The sequence below is a fragment of the Manduca sexta genome, chromosome 6 (assembly GCF_014839805.1).
Source record: "Manduca sexta isolate Smith_Timp_Sample1 chromosome 6, JHU_Msex_v1.0, whole genome shotgun sequence".
NCBI classification, from domain to species: domain Eukaryota; kingdom Metazoa; phylum Arthropoda; class Insecta; order Lepidoptera; family Sphingidae; genus Manduca; species Manduca sexta.
In genome coordinates this window covers 5,878,736-5,885,022 of record NC_051120.1, presented here as the reverse complement: position 1 = coordinate 5,885,022, position 6,287 = coordinate 5,878,736, and positions in this window count along the sequence as shown.

Genomic DNA, 6,287 nt, shown 5'->3' with positions numbered 1-6,287 from the left:
TAAGTATTTCCCTGTAATATTTTTCTAGTCTCCTTCATCGCCTGAGTAAGTCTAGTCAGTAGCATTTTAAAAGCTAACCTTTATTCAAATAGCTGATATCATTTTATAATAACATTCGTGGAAATACCTAATGCTATAATTTTGTAAACCTCAAAAGTGTTAATTCTGGACTTTCATATTCCGTTCCAAAATATCTAAATATCCATATTCCTTAGCGGTTGCGCAACGAAATGATAAATATATATTCATTTATTTAATGTCAAACAAATTAGTATTTAGATGATTATCGAATATCATTTTATCTAATTGAACTCCGGAATTCATACGCCCCTAATGGCATTGATTATAAATTGGTGCCAACATTACGAAATGAAGACAATTTATTACTTTTCGATCGATCGGTACTGAATAATAATAATAAATAATAATAATAAAAAACCTTTATTTGGCACAACAGTAAACGACAACATAATATTATTCACATGCTAAAATTGTTTGTGCTTAAACAGAATTTTTAAACTTTAATTAACAGGGGGCCCCAAACTAGGCGATGCCTGTATCTTGGAGACCAGAACAGTTTTACATCTTAGTTTAGTCTTTATATTAGTTTCTATTACAGTACTTTTTAATTATATTTATCAATATAAATAAATATATTATTAAGTTTAGTAACAAATCTATAAATTATATTCTAACTTATGTACTAAATAATATTATTATGTGCTCAACTTTGTATTGACAGTAATATATAATATAATTTTATATGTATGTTTATATAAATAAAATACTACAAATATGTATATATATATATTTATGAACATTATTTTAATACCTGTTTTATATATTAAATTTTAACAACGTTTTTAAATATCTTAACTGGCATTAATTACTAGTATTTAGTAATATATTTTCAGTGTCTATGTAATCTAAAGTTTGCAACCACTTTGACACCTTTGATTTGGTTTCTGGAACCGAGAGGCCTTTCAAGTCGCAGTGTTTTAGTACCGAGTTGTATGTGTGTGCTCTGAGGTATTCTCCAAATCTACGTCCAAAAACGGTTCTCGTTCTCGGAAGTGGTAATCTGAATATTCTTTTTAAGTAGTGCATGGTAATCGTAATATAACGAAAGCCGTTTTTGGGTGTAAATACACATTCGCAGAATAAATAGTTGACGTACAGTTAGGACTTCAGCTTCCTGATATAGACTTCTTGTAGGGTATTTGTATGGTTTTCTTAACATGATTTTGAGTACAGATCTTTGGGCCCTTTCAGCGGTTATTAGAGTGGATTTTGGAACGCTACCCCATACAGAGATACAGTAAGTGATAATGGATTGACAAATGGCCATGTAAATAGTTTTAATATATTGTAATTAGCGGAGTTATTAAGTTTTTTTAATATTGCTGATGTTTTCCTGATTCTTTTAGACATGTATTCGATGTGTTCTTTAAAATTTAAGTTTTGATCTATTATCAGCCCTAAGTATTTAATTGTATGTGTTTGTTGTATGGTGTCGCAATTACAGTTTTGGTATAGACTAAGTTCTTTACAGTTGTGAATTTGTAGTTTGGTTGGCATTGGTGGCTGAGAAGCAGCAGTTTTGTGAAAGCAGAGGTATTTTGTTTTTTGTTTGTTAAGAGTTAAAAGATTATATTGCATCCACTTGTTGATGGTTTCCATACCCGTTCTGCAGCGATGAATGTGGAAGGCCAATCTTTATTAGTAAACAAAACAGCCGTATCGTCAGCATAGCAAATAATGTCAGCATTTGGTATTTTGATGCTGTGGATATCATTCATATAGATTATGAATAAGGTAGGACCCAGTGTACTACCTTGGGGGACGCTCAAATTGTACTGGAAGTGTTTCACTATGGTGGGTTTCCACCCTTACCAGTTGTTTGCGGTTTGAAAGATAACTTCTAAACCATTCCAATGTTAAACCCCTTATCCCTAATTTCTCCAGTTTTTGAAGAAGTATTTTTGTGGAAATTGTGTCAAAGGCTTTTGCTAGGTCCACAAAAACGCCTAAACAGCAGTCACCCTTATCTAAGCTGGCACTGACAAGGTCCGTTAATAAAGTTACGGCATTTTCCGTTGATTTACCCCTGCGAAAACCAAACTGACGTGGAGATAAGAGGTTATTGGACTCTATGTATTGAATAAGACGCCTATTAACAATATTTTCAAGTATTTTAGATGGGATGCTCAAGAGGGATATTGGACGATAGTTATCGGGTATGTCTTTGGCACCGTTCTTGTGAATTGGAGTAACTGAGGCCACCTTCCATATGGCTGGAAACTTACCAGTGCTTATGCTTGTATTAAAGAGATGTACTAGAGGTTCGGAAATATGTTTAAGGCAAAGCTTTAAGAGGCGGGAGTCAATTCCATCTAAACCTGGGGCGCTATTCAATTTTAGATTATTAATAATGTCCCTTACCTCTTCATTATCGGTTGGCGAAAGAAAGAGAGATTTCGTTGGTGAGTTTGGAACATTTGATATTGCAGGAAGGCTTTCCTCTGTTTCGCCGAGCTGAGTTAGTATATTAAAAGCTAGGGTCTGCCCTACTGTTGAGAAGTGTTGGTTTACAATATTTAACGAATCAGTCGGACTATCGGATAGTGTGAGTAAATCAATTGCAGGTTCATTTTTAGTCTTTAGATTGCATACACTTTTTATAGATTGCCAAAGGTGTTTCGTGTTCGTGGAATTTGTCTGTAGTAGGGTAGTTTCGTAGTTTCGTTTTATATTTCTAACTAAATTTCTATAAAAATTTTGGTATCGTGTATATGTTACTTTAAGCGTTTCGTTGTTGGGGTCTTGTTTTGTTTTTAAATGAAGGTTGTCGCGGAACCGTGAACATCTGAGTAGGCCTGGAGTCATCCATGGCTCAATGTTAAATTTAGTGCGACTAATCCTTTGTAATTTTGAGTTATTGTTTATGGTGTTTTTAATTACTGAGACGTAACTTTCAGCCATAAAGTCCACATTAGTTTCAGTGAAAAATGCGTCCCAATTGAACTGGCCTAGGTCACGAGCGACCCCTTCGTAATTAATGACCATTCTTTGTCTAGTCGGCTTAGAACGAACTTTACATGTTTCTATGCCAATAATAGTTGCTTTGTGATCCGTGATATCAAAATCGCACACTATACCTGTTGCGGAAAAATGACACTTTACAAGGATGTGGTCGAGACATGCGTTTTGGCGAGTTGGTTTGTTTATGGCGGGTTGTAAGCCATGTTCGGCGTTCAAGCATAGGTAGTCTGTGGACTCTGGTGAAAGTGTGTCAATGTTAATATCCCCTGTCAGGATAATTGTCTGTCTATCTCTGTATGATGAAAGGTATTGATCAAGTGAGTTTAGAAAAGGTGTTGTGTTTCTAAAAGAGGGTGATCTATAGATACAGAATAATGTCATATATTTATCTAAGTCTATAATTAGACCACATGCCTCAGTTAATGAAGGTTCCCGTATTGATGCTTGTAATGTATTTTTAACGTAGACAACTACGCCACCATTTTGATTAATGTTATTTGTCGTGTTGAAGTGTATGTATCCTGGTAGTTCGCTAATTATGGTAGTCTCGCTCAATCTACATTCTGTTAAAACTAGAATGTCAAATGTTACCTTGGTTCTTAGTAAGTATATTTGAAGAGTGTCAAAATTTTTATTTATGCTTCTTATATTTAGTGATAATAGTTTAAAATTAAAATTATGACACAAAAAGAAATCTCGACACTCCTCTGGTGAAACAAATTCGTAACATGTGATATCCTTCATTATATCAATATTTTTCATGAGCTCGTAATCACCCATATTCTGTAACAAGTGCTGTAACAACTTTATGGAATACAAAGAATTGAAGACTAGTGACCATGGAGACAGTTTTCTTTATGTAACGATGCGAGCAAGGCCTATGTAATAATGATTGTATGATATATGTGGAGACAATATGCATATTGTGTGTAAAATGTGAGTGAATTAGACAATTAGACGGTAAGTATGTGAAGTGGATGTAAGAGAGTATACTAGCAGAGATTTTATATATAACGGTAAAAAAGCTTATTGGTGAATATAAGTTGAACACCGGTGTTACAATATTATATCGACAGTTAAAATTTAGTTTTGTCAGGTTATAATTATACAAGAGTAGATAAATATTCAGGAACTGAAATGAGATCAATGGAAAAAATGTAATGTTAACGACTTGAAATAGAGTTAATGTATTAGGTACTATCCTTCGAAATGGTGTCGTTCGTCGAGGACCTTCCGCTTGAACCAAGCTTCTCGAGTACCGCAGTAGATGCAACGTGAAGTACGGAACTGGTTTCGCTTCGCCGCATAAAAATATTGCCGTTGGAGGTCCACACGTACTTAAATTTAAGATCCATGCCGGTTTTCCTCGCTTTGCTGTAGAGAATCCTATTTTCCTTAGTGAGATGCTCGTTAATGTATACTCTCTGTGGGTTTCCTGGGACTTGAAACATATCTGTTGTGAGTCCTCGCCGCACACGGGCGGCTCGCAGTAGTTTGTCTCGGGGTTCACGACGCGTAAAAGTCACTACGACAGGTCTAGCACGTGCGGTTTTCCCGACATCGGTACTTCGTCTCCCAACACGCCTTACGTCGTCCACATCTCTAGGATCCAGTTCGAGGCCCAATTTCGTTGAAATAATATTAAGAACTTGCGGAAGATTTTCTCCGTTGCATTCAGTCAGCCCGGTAATTTCAACATCGTTTCGCAGATTCCGTTGTTCCTTAGCTTGAAGGTCTTGACGCAATTGAGCGACTTCAGCGCGCAGGGTGATGACTTCTGCTTTGTAAGCGTCAAGTTCTTTTAGTTTGCTATTTACCACTCCTAAGTCTTGTCTGAAGGTTATTATGTCCTCAGCTGTAAAGTTTAGAGACTGGGTGAAGTCACGCATCTCATTCTTCATTGAAAGAAATACTTCCTGAAGCGAACGCAAAGTAGAAGCGAAAGTCGCCATGAGTTCCGGCGAAACATCCATTTTTGCCAAGTTCTCCGCAGACTTAATAAAATCCTCTTCAGGTGACGTATTTGGGGCTTCATCTTGTTTAGGCCTTTTAGGGGAATTAACTCCTCTGGTATCCTTGCTCTTTACTTTACAACCGGGACACACAAAGTTATTTTGTTTTAAGCGCACTTGTTTGTGGTCTTCTCTGCTCAATGCAAGGCAGAAGGTGTGGTAATAGTGTGTACACTTCGTGCATCGAATTGACTGCGGGGATCCGTCCTGACCTGGTTTAGAGGTGCAGACTTTGTTACATGACCCGCACAACATTATAAATCCTGCAGATACAAATTTTCTGACAATACTTCTCTTTGCTACAACTAGATGGCGCTAGTAGTGGATGAATATAGATTTTTAAATGAGATAATTCAATCTATTTCCTTGTGATGGTCACCAAACTACTTGTTGCTGCTTTCTTGTGATGAATAATATTAACACTCTCGATTTACCTTTGGTTTAGAGCCCCGAGCATAAAAATGATTTTTTTTTAAATCCGTTGGCGTTTGAATGTCGGAGCACGAAAAAGTGTATAACTTCAAAAATCCAGCGATTTCGTGATGGATAACACTTGTACAGGTAATTCACAACACAGTTCACAGACACAACCACATATAACAGTTCGGAACACGGTAATTTAATTAATATAGAATTAATTGTGAGAAGACGTAACTAAGTAGTGTTTACAAGAACAGCGCCACCTGGCGAAAAAAAACATTCATCAATAAGTTAAACGATTGGAATACTAGGTTATTCATATACTGTTCAACTTTTTTCGTTCATTTTATTAAAGTTCAGGTTGATTAAAAATAAATGCAGAACAGAGAACAGAGCGTGGATTAAAATCGACAAGTGACAAAATAATAATGAATAAGTTAATAGTCGGTACAAATTAAAATGCATTTACAATTTTATAAGTTCAAAATTATATTCTAGTTTCGAATACATTACGACAAAATATCTAACGAAATGACAGTTCCCAATATAGAACACGTTCCATGTATAAAATAAAAAGTTTTTATTGCGGAACGTTACCGATATTTTAGCAGACGTATAAGATAATACGCGTCGTCTAACATTTAAACAAGAAATGGCGAAGGAAATTGGCTTTTTTATAGCTCTGTTATTGCATACACTGAGATGCATTTCAAGTGTGGGCGTCGTAAGGTTCTCACAACTTTGTTTGTTTATATTTATACGTAATAGCTTACCAATTCCTGCAAAAAACACACCTGTCACTTTTCCATATGT